We start from the raw sequence: 12720 nt of genomic DNA, 5'->3' as shown, positions 1-12720 counted from the left end.
CCTGTTATCCAGAACCGCAAATGGGCTCCAGTGTCTAATTGAGAATTTTGCTGAATATATGGAAGAAAGGGACCTAAAGCTTAATCTTAAAAAAACCATTTACTATGGTTTGTGGAAAAGGGAAACCAAAAACTACAATACATTATGTCAAGGAGGTACTGATAGCGGAAACACACTCATTCACGTACCTAGGCATACTCTTTACCTCTAGCGGCCATTGAGGACCACAGATTGAAATATGCAAGTCCAAATTTCTACGGTCAACACAGATCATTTTCAGCAAAGAAAGGGAATAGGTCAATAAGAAAAATCTTGACCCTTTACAAGTCTAAGTGCATATCTGGAACCTGCTATGGTGTCGCACTATGGGGAATGGCTAATCGTGCATCACTTCAGATCCAACAAAATATCTTTCTAAGGAGATTATTAGCAGTCCCTACTTAAACCCCCTCATACGTAGTACACAAGGAATTAGCAGTTCCCTACATTGAGGATTACATCGTTGTAGCCTCACTTATCGCCTAGCATGGGATTTGGAGTAAAAGGGGAACTAAATTTACCCAGGATATCATAATGGATTGCCTTGCTCTCGAATGCAGCAAAAAATGCCCATGGCTGTATTTGTCAACAAACTCCTTAGCAAATTTGATGAGAATAATGATATTAATGTCCCTTCAAAAGTTCTATGCCCTAGCAAGAAAGAATTAAAAATGGGATCCATAGGGTTTAGAAAACGTTCAAGGTAAATTGATGAAAGGTCAAAACTGACAATTAAGACATATAGCGAAGGGTCATCTGAGATAGGCACGCAACAATCTTTACTTCAGGTATCAAACTTACAACATACATTTTTGCTAACCAGACTAAGACTGGGAACTCTCTATTTTCTTATAGCTTACCCTGATATGGGCATTTGTAATCAAATTCTACCAAGTTGCCCCTGTGATGGGAAGTCGCATCAGTCAACTCTACATTTGATTCTTTTTTGTAATTTTTATAAGGACATCAGGAAGTGTATTTTATGCCCTCTCCTTCATAGTGGAACATTATATTCCTATAAAGCTGCTTAACACTTTATCTGTAGCCTAGAAAATGAGGGAGTATGTTATGCTGTTGTTTCCTATGTTCAACTAGCAATTAAAAGAAGGAGGTTAATTCACACCTTGAGGCCCTAGTTTATAAAACCACATAAGATATATACTCCTAGGGCAATTCTCAGGCTTGCTATGCCCTACCTAAGCACTGGATATGATCAAATTAATTTTAAATTGTCTGTTAAATAAATTATTTTTTCTTTTTATTGTTGACCTTTTTATCAAAATTATATAATGAGATTCTTGTGCAAACTTTTATATTGTTCTTTTACATTTTATATTATGATATTGACAAACCGAATAATTATGTTTTCGATTTATTTTTAGAATGCTTTTATGGTTGTATTTAAACCGAATAAAGATGATTACATTGAATTGAGTCTTGCAGCAGAGTTAAAAGAGGCCCTTATTGGAGCTGTTGTGGATCTGGACAGGCTTGAGAGGAGTCCAATCTGGGAATCACTAGAGCTTGCACAGCAAACTTGAAGTCGTTTTGAGGAGGGAAGGGTTTTAATTTCCTTAATATGCTCATTTGAAAGGTTGCTGCTTTAGTGGTGGCACTAATGTTCTTCTGCATATTAAGGTTTTTGTCAAGAGTTATTCCCAGCAATTTTGCTGATTCAATAATTTGTGGAGTGCAATTCAATGCTGTTAGTTGCTTCATTCATTCATTAATAGTGTTTAACTAATTAGGTGGGGCGATGAGGATGAATTCAGATTTTTTAGTGTTAAGTGTGAGGTGGTTGCATGACAGCCAATTTTGGTCATTTCGAAGAATAGGATTGAGGGATCGGATGTCTTCAGTGGAGGAGATCAACCTACAAATGGTAGTGGATGTTAGATGACCTTAGGATTTCTGTTTATGGCTCCATGAATAGGTTGAAGAGAGTGGGTGAGAAGGAGGAGACTTGTGGGACCCCAAGTATAACTGGAGAAATTGTAGAGGGGAACTAATTTACCTTGACTTTTGCTTTCTATTTTGAAGAAATTATGTGAACCAATTTAGGACGGACCTCGAGATTCCCATCCTGTGCTCTAGTAAGCCAAGTAGGTAGTTGTGCTTAACCATGTCAAATGCTGAGGATAGGTCAAAGAGGATTAATAGGCATGATTCTTTTAGATCCAACATTTTTAAAGCATCATCCACTATATGTGCCATGGCCCATTCAGTACTATGCCTAGAGTGGAAACCAGTTTGGTGTCGGGCGAAGAGAAGGAATTGCTCAATGAGGTTACAAAGTTGGATGCGAACACATTTTACCAGAAGCTTCCCTAGAGTCAGAATGTTGGAAATGAGGCGAACATTTTTCAGGTTGGTTGTATCAGCCATTGTTTTATTTAGGATGGAGGTGACCTGTCCAGATTTTAGACAGTCCAGGATTTTGCCCTGTAGTAGTGATGCATGTACAATCTTAGTCCTGAGTAGGAGTATGGACATGTTGATGTTGTTGAAGAGGTTGGGGGGAAGTGGATCAATGAAGCGATTTGAGGGCTTCAAATCTTTTAGAATTTTGAGGAAGATAAGAAGGCCGCTGTACCGGTGCTCCTGTGTTATCTGCAAGACACTTTTCATATTGTCTGTATTTTCACGGAAGAAGGCAGCACATTTTTCACAATAAGGTAGTGGACTGGATCCCATTCAGGAGCTTTGGGTAGGCCATTAGATTGATGCTTGACCAGCTCAAATAACTTTTTAGGATGGTTTTTTGCTTGGTCTAGTTGATTTCTGAAGAAATTTGCTTGGTATTTATAATGCTTCTGTGACAAGTATTCCTAAGAGATCTTAGATGTTTGAGGTGTTTAAGAGATGGAGAGAATCTCCATTTTTGTTCGACTTCTCTCAGGTTACATCTTTTGGTGTTGAGGCTATTATTGTACTATGGTTGGGAGTCTTCGGTGGATAGTCTATTTAGTTGTAGGGTGCAGCTGAGTCAAAAATATTCTCCATGGAGCTAGTAAAGTGGTTAGTGAGATCTTTTACATTTAGCATGTCTTCCAGGGGAACAAGGATGTTATAGCTGAGGGATGTCAGTTTAGTGAGGTTGATATTTCTCGTATTTCTTTTACAAATTTTTGGCTTGACTACTTGTGCGGTACTAATTCTCAAGTGTATAGTGATGAGGAAGGTGATGCTGTGATGGTCATACCTGTCACAGGGGAGGATGGATTCAAGGTAGATAGAGTTATGTTTTGCGATGATACGTTCTAAGATACCGTCCTTGTTATGTGTGGAGATGTTACAGATTTCTATCAAGTTGAGGTCAGTAAGAAATGTTTTGAGCCATTTAACTAGAGGGTCATTTGTATCATTCAAGTAGAGGTTGAAATCACAGAGGAAGATTTGATTGCTATGTTGACCAGTGCTTGTTGTGATGATATCCATAATTTAGGTAGTAGAGGTTATCTTATCTCATGGTGGATGATGATTCATGTGTAGTTTGCAAAGAGGATTGTTGTTGCAGGCAATGTCAATACATAGATATTCACATCATGAAACAGCAGGGGACTGTGACTGTTTAACTGAAAAGCTGTTAATTTGAATGCAAGCAATGCCTTCACCTGGTCTGGTGGATCTGTCTAGTCTGGTAATATCGTAATAAGGAGGGACTAGTATGTCGAGGATAGGTGCTGAGGAATCATTTAGCCAAGTTTCCGTCTGGATAAGGAGGTCAAGTTCATGAGCTAGAAAGAGATAAGCAAGGTCCACTGTATGTCTTACAGCAGAACTACAATTGAGAAATATTCATTTCAGAAAGGATTTGGGGATACCCGTGGAAGTGTGAGTAAGGGTAACTCTCTTGAGGTTGTGCTTATTTATCACTCTGTGATTCAGTTTAGATTCTCTGTCTGGGTTTGGAGAGATGTTTTGGATTTGACTCTGATTGTCAATGCTCTCTTGGTAAAGTGACTTGTACGAAAGTAGGAGGCAGATTTTCCTCCGGTAATGAGTCAGTGGATCTAATGGGCCTAGAGGGTGCATTGGAACAGGGAAGGCTTCTCCATCTCAATTCCGGGTGCTTCGGGAGGGATGAAGATAGGTTGGTTGTGAGGTGAGTTGAAGGCAAGGTAGGATAGATGTTAGGTTGTTCATGGTCATCCATAGTCAAACTAAGATTCCCGATTGGCCCGTGATTGATAGTTGATTTAGTGGTGATATGTTTAAGGCTTTGTAAGTATACCTTTAGTTAAAGTAATGTCTGTGAGATCTTATCCAACCTGGAAGCTAGTAGGCTGAGTAACGATGAAGTAGGGTCTTGGAGTATGCTGGAAGAGGGCGATAGGGTGTTGGCGTCTGTGGTAGCAATAGTGGGGTCTTGGGGTGTGGGGAATGTAGTTGGTGGGGCTTTGATTCCCATGGAGGAGTCGGGCTGTTGGCTAGAGGGATGTGTGAGTAGGGGTGTGGGTTCAGAGGTGGTAAAGAGTTCCTGATTGGGTGGTGGGGAGTTTGGGTGCAGTGTAGGAGGAGGAGTCAATGACGTTGATGAGTGGGATATTAGGTTTAGGCAATGGAGATACTACAGGTTGTAGCATAGGAGGTCAGCGCAACGTCAGGGGAAGTAAGTGATTTTAGGCATAAATGGCTCAGCAGTAGTTGCTCTTGGTGTGGGGTGTGGATGTGGTGTAGCATAGCAAATGATAGAGGTGGACTTGGATCCTATTGGAGATGTAGGCGAGTACATATTTCATGCCTGGTTAGAAATGCCTTGGGAGGGGAAGGGCAAATAAGTAGCTGTGATTTTTTTAATGAGGTGGAATATTTCCTCAAAAAACTCTAGGTTCAGTCTGTGGATTGGATGAGGATTGTCGCATTGTTGTAGGTAGAGATGGTTGCTTCTGCTTTGTAGACTGAAGAGGGGGCTAGCGAGAGTATTAAGCACTGGTACGTTTTTTTAGATGCTGAGATCTGAAGGAGTGGGAGCAAGGCTTTCCTTCAGTGTGCTCTTCTTTGTGTATACAGGATGAGGTCACATATAATAATACCTTTCTTTATGCAGACGTATGGGTCAGAGATTAGGGTTTCAGGATGGGTTTTTAGAAGTATGTGCTTTAACTTCTTAGAAGCCTTTTTTGTTCAGTTTGGAGGGTACTTGATTTTGCTAGATTGTTCTAGTCTGGCATCAGTTGTTATCAATGGATCCAAATCAGAACAAGATGAGTTGACCTGGTGTTCTAAAGTGAGAGGGATCAACTTTAGGTATGTTGTGCAAGCGAGGTATTTCCGGCTGATTCTGGGTGAAAGGATGGAAAAAGTGAGAGAGATGAGAAATGACGTATAATTCATGGGTGTGCCATCGAAAACATTGGATTAATGAGGATTGTGTAAATCTAATAATTTATAGGTTTTTAGAGATGGTCGGAGCAAATTTACATAGGCCATCACAGGACATGTACTGACACAAGATGGCCACCAGTTAATTTACTATGCAGGATAGTCCATGATTCCTAATAGTGACTTTCATGGCTAACATTGTTATACGATAACTAACTCAATAGGTCCTATACTAAACTTCACCTCACCATTTTAAACCTATGGGCAACTAGGCTAACAAACACAATATCCTACCTCCCCCATTCTGTCCTATGGGCAGAAGGGCCTTTCACCAGTGAAAAACTAAATGGAGTGTTTTTCACTGTCAGGACATAGCACACACCTTAGTATATGTCCTGCCTTTTACTTACACTACACCCTGCCTAGGGGTTACCCGGGACCTACCACAGGAGTGCCCACTGTGTACGCAAAAGGGAAAGTAAGGCCTGTCAAGTGGTTGCACTTGTCAGGACAGCATGCTAACTTCGCGCAGGCCCTACACTGCAGGCCTGAGTTCCCTTCTCCGCGCACCTTTGCATTACTAGCCCTGGCACACACAGTGCACATCACTAGGGACTTTACTAGTAAGGCAAACATACCAATCATGGCCAACCAATTACCATTACACTTTACACGTGGAACACTTGTACTTTGACACTGATCAGCAGTGGCAAAGTACCCAAAGCATCTAAATTGGCAACTCTATGTCAGGAAAACGGTCTGGGGGAAAACAAAAGGTTTAGGGAACTTTAGCCAAAAAGGCCAAGTCCTACACTGCTATTGCATCAAATAAGTCTTTTATTTCCCCCTTTCATTTGTCAAAAGGTTGCTATTACTTACCGGAACTATACCACTAGTAACAGCACAATATATTGCTATTTGGTACATAAACATGTCATAACACTTTAACAGACTTTATGTAATATATATTGTACAACTACTCAGCAAGCTACAACTTTCAACAAAAAACAGCTTATAGCTGAAACCTAATGAATTTATCAATGCTTGTTTTTTATTTGGCGTTTGAATTCTGATAAGACTAGCTGAAACTTCCATGCTTCCCAGGCCATTAATTTGGGAGGGCTATTATAGTGGGGACTAGTAACACAAAATATTTACAGTGGTTAAAGACTAGAAGACTGCAGTACAAGATGTTATTTAAACAACAGACATTCTGGTAAACCCTTGGGTTATGGAAATGAACAGTAAGACAGCTATCAGGCCCTAAACATGAGTGCATTGGAAGTTATCTCTTGGAACAATCTGGCATTTTTTACCTTTCGTGTCTTTTGTCATGATCAACTTACCTAGCTTTGAGGTGACTGCTGGTTTGGGCTGATGCGTTTTCTACCAGGTTCACATTTGGACTCTTCTCACAGGCTCCTAGATGAATATCCCTGACATACAGGAGGTCTTGCTCTCTTTCCACCTGCAACCCTTTAGATCCAGCAATGTTCATTATCACATTATCTATGCAATACTGCAAACCTAAAAGGCAAAAAAATAGGGATACTGAAACTTTATAATCATTTATTGTTATTGATAAAGTTTTAACCTTACAACAATGACCTTAAGGTTGCTTGCTGCCTTGCGCTGCTTGAAAGAATGATACATCTGCCCCTAAATAGTCTATTCAAGAGAAAACCATGCCAACAAACAATGTGCAAGAAAGGAGTTGTCTCCTACTTCTGTAGACATCATAAAGAAATTCTTTACTTAAGGTCAAGACTCATTGAGGAAGTGCCTGTTCACTACCTGGACATGAGCAAATTATAAATAGTGTTGTTTACAAAAGAAAATGACAACATGAGTATAGACCAACATTCCACCACTCTAGCATTTGGTCTGCTCTAAAACTAACCCTATGTCAAGAAGTCCTACGTAATGATTAACAGGTTCATACGCACATATAGTGAAGGATATGCTTTCGCTTGCAAGGCATGATGTACAACCATTGGCCTGCATTGCATCACGCAGGTCCCTCATGCAAACTAAATGGGCCTTAATTTCTAACATGTAGGTCTTCAGAATTCACTGGGATATGTCTAATTTGTGAAGATAGATCCTTCCAACTTTCTATACAAAAGTCTATCATTTGTTCCACTTGGGCTTGGGCATATATGTTTTATTTCTAAAATTGACCTCAGATGTGCAGTTTGTCAGATTGAATTCAGACATTTGCTTATGCTCAGCAGTTCACACCATTTTTCATTTGGACCAAGTGGAGCAGGATATTATTTGCTTTAGTAAGTAAATGCTTCTATTTGTTCAATGGTCATAGCACATGTGTTATCCCATAAGGTTTTCTTAATAATTGTATTTGAGGCAGTGGCCGCTCGCTGAGGGAGTGCTGTGGGGCGGTTGGGCGGAGGAGGGGCAGGTTGGGGGTAGTAAACTCTGTTGTGCCGTGGCGTTGCAGCGCGCGCAATGTAAATTGTTTTATTCATTTATTTATTTATTTACTTACTTAACTCCATTGCACCGTATGCCGGAGTTTACTCCCCCCAGCCTGCCCCTCCCCCACCCCGACCCACCGACCCCGCAGCACTTCCTCAGCGAGCCACACTGGTTCTAGGTAATGTCACATAAGAGGGAGATTGAGCATACAGAAATATTCAGATGAAATGGTAACTTCATGAAAATGAGCTTGGTGGACACAGAAAACAAATAGATGGGTGCACTGTGGTGTAGAACATATATCCATGAATAGATTAAATAAAATACTGCCTGCCTCAGCGAACGCTCTGTTTTACTGCCTGCCAAGGATTACACAAGTCAGAATTTCAATTAGCTCACCAGACATAAATGTCATTATCAGGAATATGGGAGTAAAGGGAGAAACATTGAACCCCACTTTCACATGTCAATATATCTTACTAAGGATTCGTAGCGTGAGGAAGAACTGATGCAGTATTATGCAGTGAATGAGTCGAAACTTAACGTTACTTTCCTCCTCCATATGGGACATCGGCATCCTGTCGCTTTCTGAGTCTTCAAACGAGCTGTTGGTGTCCTGGTCTCACCAAGGTCGAATTGTGATCCCAGCAATTACATTCATCATAGTCAACTGCGGGGGTGGTGCTGGGAAATCCCGCTAGCATTGGCACACTGAGGCGGTCATTTTGGTACCTGTTAAAAACTGACCCGAACCAATCAGGAATTTGTGTTGAGATTTTTCAAATGTAATAAATGTCTTTCCTTCATATAAATCCCATAGTTCCCGGCACCTTCCCTCGATTCAGCAGGCCTTCCTGCTGTGCTGCCCTATGTCAAAAGAAAAGGGTAGGAATGTGCAGCATCTATCAGAAACAGTGCATTCCTGTCCTTTACCCCTGTGCTGGAGCATAAATGGCGGCCATGCGTAAGCAGGCACCCTTGTGACATAGTGCATAGGTGTCTGAGTTTTAGGGGTGATTGTTTTTGTGCAGGAATGGGCACCTTCCTGCAAAAAAAAACAATTAATGGAGGCAATTTTCTCTTTCTATGTGTGCTACAAACAGAGAAATTGTAAAAAATCTCTCGATGTTGCACCTCCGCTACGCCACCCGTGGAGAGGCATAGGCTTTTGATGCATTCCCAGCTTATGTAGGAACACCCACTGTAACGCCCATGGCACACCACCCTATTGCAAGACGAGGCAATGCAGCGTCTTGTGCAGCGTTGGCTCAATCCATATCTACAAGGCCATTAAAAGCCATGCAGGGTGGCTTTATGTGGCCTTGTACATATGGCCATGCAGTGTGCACCACCCAAACTTCATTAAAAGTGACATTCCAGCTGCACAGGGGCCTTGAAAATGAGGCCCCATAGTGCGCTGTACACAGTCTATCCAGGGATAACAGCTCACCATTCTCTCTTAGGCAATTCATCCATCAATGAGGGAATATGTTGGAAGTGAGATGTTAAGTAGTAATACTCAAAGTCTGGAAGTTTAAGCACCCTTCATATGGAAGCTGTAGTTTCCTACATTTAATCTTGGGGCCTGTGCCATCCTGTGACAGCATGGTGAGCATGATATCAATTCTACAAAAGACTAGCCTGAGCAAGGGGCACATTGTACCCTGAAATCCAAACACACATCTTGTGAAGTATAATAATTTTACTGAGGGTCACCCTACCTGCAAGGGCAGTGGCAGTTTCCACTCCCTGTAGTACCTTTCCAATGTTCCGCTCCCAGTAATCCTTTTTCAATGTTACGTTCTCTGTAGTGCTGTTTCAATGTTTAAATCAATATCTACTACCACTGTTTGCGATGAAAGTACTCACAGGTTTTCTTTCAATGGACGAGGGATGCCACTTCATTCCCAAATCTGAAAAGCTTCGTGTGAGTCTTGTCGTTCAGCGTCCCCAAAAGGAATAACCTTTTAGACGCTTGTATAAGAGATACACCAATGTACTTGTGGGGCTCCGCACAAACCTGTCCGCAGTGATGGGGTGTAGTTTCTTGTTAACAGTCACCATCCATCAATGAGGAATCTGTGATATCTGCTTGTTGCAGGCCGGATGGCACCCAGCTATGTGATGTCACATAAAACATAGAATGTGAAAATGGAATGTAGTTCAAATGATAAGTGGTTAGCTCCCACTAAATCCTGGTTGGATGAGTTGCTATAGGAAAGGATCCTGAGTTTACCTTATATAACGTATAGTGGGGCATAGTGATAAAGAAGTGGCGTAGTGAGGCGTTAGCCATCATGGCTTAACGCCGCACTCTGCCACTTCAGAAATGCAGGGCTGCACCATATTTCCAAAGATATAATGCAGCCTTGCATTTCCCCTGTGCTGGTGCTACACTTAGCAGTGTAGCGCAGGGGCGTAACACAGGCCCCCGCATCCCCTGTGGTGCGGGGGGCCCCAAGCTCCAGGGGGCCCCCTCAGCACAATGCTCCGGCCTGGGAGCTACTGATTGAGCCCTGAGGGAGCCCCTCCACATACCTTGCAGGGGGGCCCCCTCAAGTTTCGTTACGCCACTGGTGTAGCGCCAACACAGGTAGTGAAAGGGTGTCTGCATGCAGGGGAAAGATTGTTTATGCACAGGAAGGTCCCCCTTCCTGTACATAAACAATCTGTAAATGCCATTGTGTCACAACTATGTGTGCTGCTTAATTTGGCACACATGGAATGCACAATATGGCATTTTTTTTGATGATTGTTTATGGACAGGAAGGGGGAACTTCCTAAACATAAACAATCCAAGGTATTTTGCTTTTTCCATGTGTGCTGCACAAGGCATCGCACATGGAAAAAGCAAAAACTAGGAGAAATTATGATTTTTTCCTCGTTTCGCCAACTTAAGACCAGGTTTTCCCTAGTCTTAATTTTGGCATTGCCTCCTATTTACGCTGCACTTGTAAATAGAGGCCAGCATCAAAATCAATGGGTGTTGCGGTGGAACGCCCACCGCAACACCCACTGCCCACCCCTTTCACCCTAAGCATAGCGTTAAAGGGGGCCTTATTTACAAGGCAGCGTTAAGCCACGTTAAGTGGCTTAACGCTGCCTTGTAAATAAGGCAATGCCCCTATCACCACAACAACGTCGCCAAAAGTGACTTTGTGGTGGCAATAGGGGCTTGTACATTTGCCCCGCAATGTATTCGTACATGTTACACTGGTGACGAACGTGGGATGTAGGAGAAAAGCACCTCAACTACAGGGAAAGGGAGCTAGGACTTAAGTTTTGTTGGAGAAGTACAACGTGATTCCTGCTTTAAGAAAACACACCTCGCCAGGTTAGGGTAATCCTGCAGTAACACTGAGAGGTGTAGGGAAGCATGCTGGAGCTGTGGTGGTGCAAAGCGCGTATAAAAGGAAGCTTTCTGCACATCCCTGAGGTACTGGTGAGCGTGTGTCGTTGGAGCCAAAGGATCGATGTGGTCTAATGTCTCTAGAAAGCTGTTCACTGTGCTTTGTACTTTGCTTTGGGCAACCATTTTGGAGGTTTAAACAGGCATGTAACATCAGAAGGTCAACCTCCTGTAGAAAGAGACGGACGTGTGTGTGCATGCGGCCATCTTAGGTGGTTGAGAAAATTAACTGAAATAGTACACAAGAAAAAAGGAAAATTGTAAAGGGTAGTGAACTGAATGTAGGGTAATGGGTTTGAATCGAAGCACCAGTTGGGTGTGTGTCCTGGTCGAAATACAGATAGACTATTCAAGTGAGAAAATGTTTTAAAAACCCAGAGAAAGTTAAAGATGGAAGAATATGGAACAATAGTCGGTTGTAATTTTAAAATCTGGTGTAGGAGAAAATGAGAAGGTGTGACTGGTCATTATTTCCAGGAGGCTGAAGGAGATGTGTGCTGTAATCCTAACAGTCGAGAGTATGCAGAAGAAGTGCACGGAGATAACTGTTCCGTTATATTTAGGAGACTATGTCAAATAGGTTTCTAAGGTACAGGAGAAGTGTACAGAGATGTACTGATCTGCCTTATTGAAACAATTTAATAGGACTTTAAGGTTCTTTATATTCATAGGAATACATATTATTCTTTATCTGTTTTTTTTATAATGTGTAATATATATTTGCGCTTTGTTGTTTATGCTATGATAATCTAAGATCTGTTAATACCTGTTGCCTTACCTATAACGCCTTAAAAGAAAAAGGCCCTATATATGTGCAACAAAATATAAAAACTTACACCCCAGGACCCTGCCTTAGATCCGGTGACAAAGCCTTATTATGTGTACCTCGCATTTGTCTGACGCGTAGTGGAGGAAAGGTTTTTTCCTATCTTGCTCCCCACTACTGGAACATGCTGCCACTTTATGTTCGCACATGCGCAAACTAGTGTAAATTTTGGAATCTTCTCAAAGCCCACCTATTCTAACTTTGTCCCTTCGGTTCTAACCCCTGCTTCCTCACAGCCCTGACATGCCCCAGGGTGAGTTGAGCGCTATATTTAATATTTTTAACATAACATAATATTTTATTGAAGGAAGGAGAAGTGTGATATCTGCTTGTTGCAGGCAGGATGGCATCCAGCAATGTGATGTCACATAGAACAGGTGATGTGAAAATGGAATGTAGTTCAAATTATAAGTGGTCAGTTGTCACATATAAGGTGTATTTGTACATGTTACAGAATCCTTAAAAGAATTGTAGGGCTTACCTGAGCTCTTTCTTATACCTACAGTTGTTCTTCCAGACATGAGCAAATAGATACACTGACCAAGCAGCCTGTTGTCACCAGACTGGTAAGGTGACCAATGCAAAAAGAGCAATTGATGGATGGAATGCTGAACAATGTCAAACACTCACCCCCTGTACAGAGATATTGGCCTAAATCTATCTTTTTGTTTGCTCACCACGCCAC

The 12720-nt window shown here is 41.8% G+C and overlaps 1 pseudogene; it reads right to left on the bottom strand.

Moving 5' to 3' along the window:
• The window catches only part of LOC146854001 (glycine N-phenylacetyltransferase-like), a 63529-nt pseudogene that overhangs the window by 22442 nt on the left and 28367 nt on the right, over positions 1–12720 (bottom strand).

This window comes from Triturus cristatus, chromosome 4_1, assembly GCF_964204655.1.
Source record: "Triturus cristatus chromosome 4_1, aTriCri1.1, whole genome shotgun sequence".
Lineage (NCBI taxonomy): Eukaryota > Metazoa > Chordata > Amphibia > Caudata > Salamandridae > Triturus > Triturus cristatus.
This window is presented reverse-complemented; position numbering and strand designations above follow the sequence as displayed.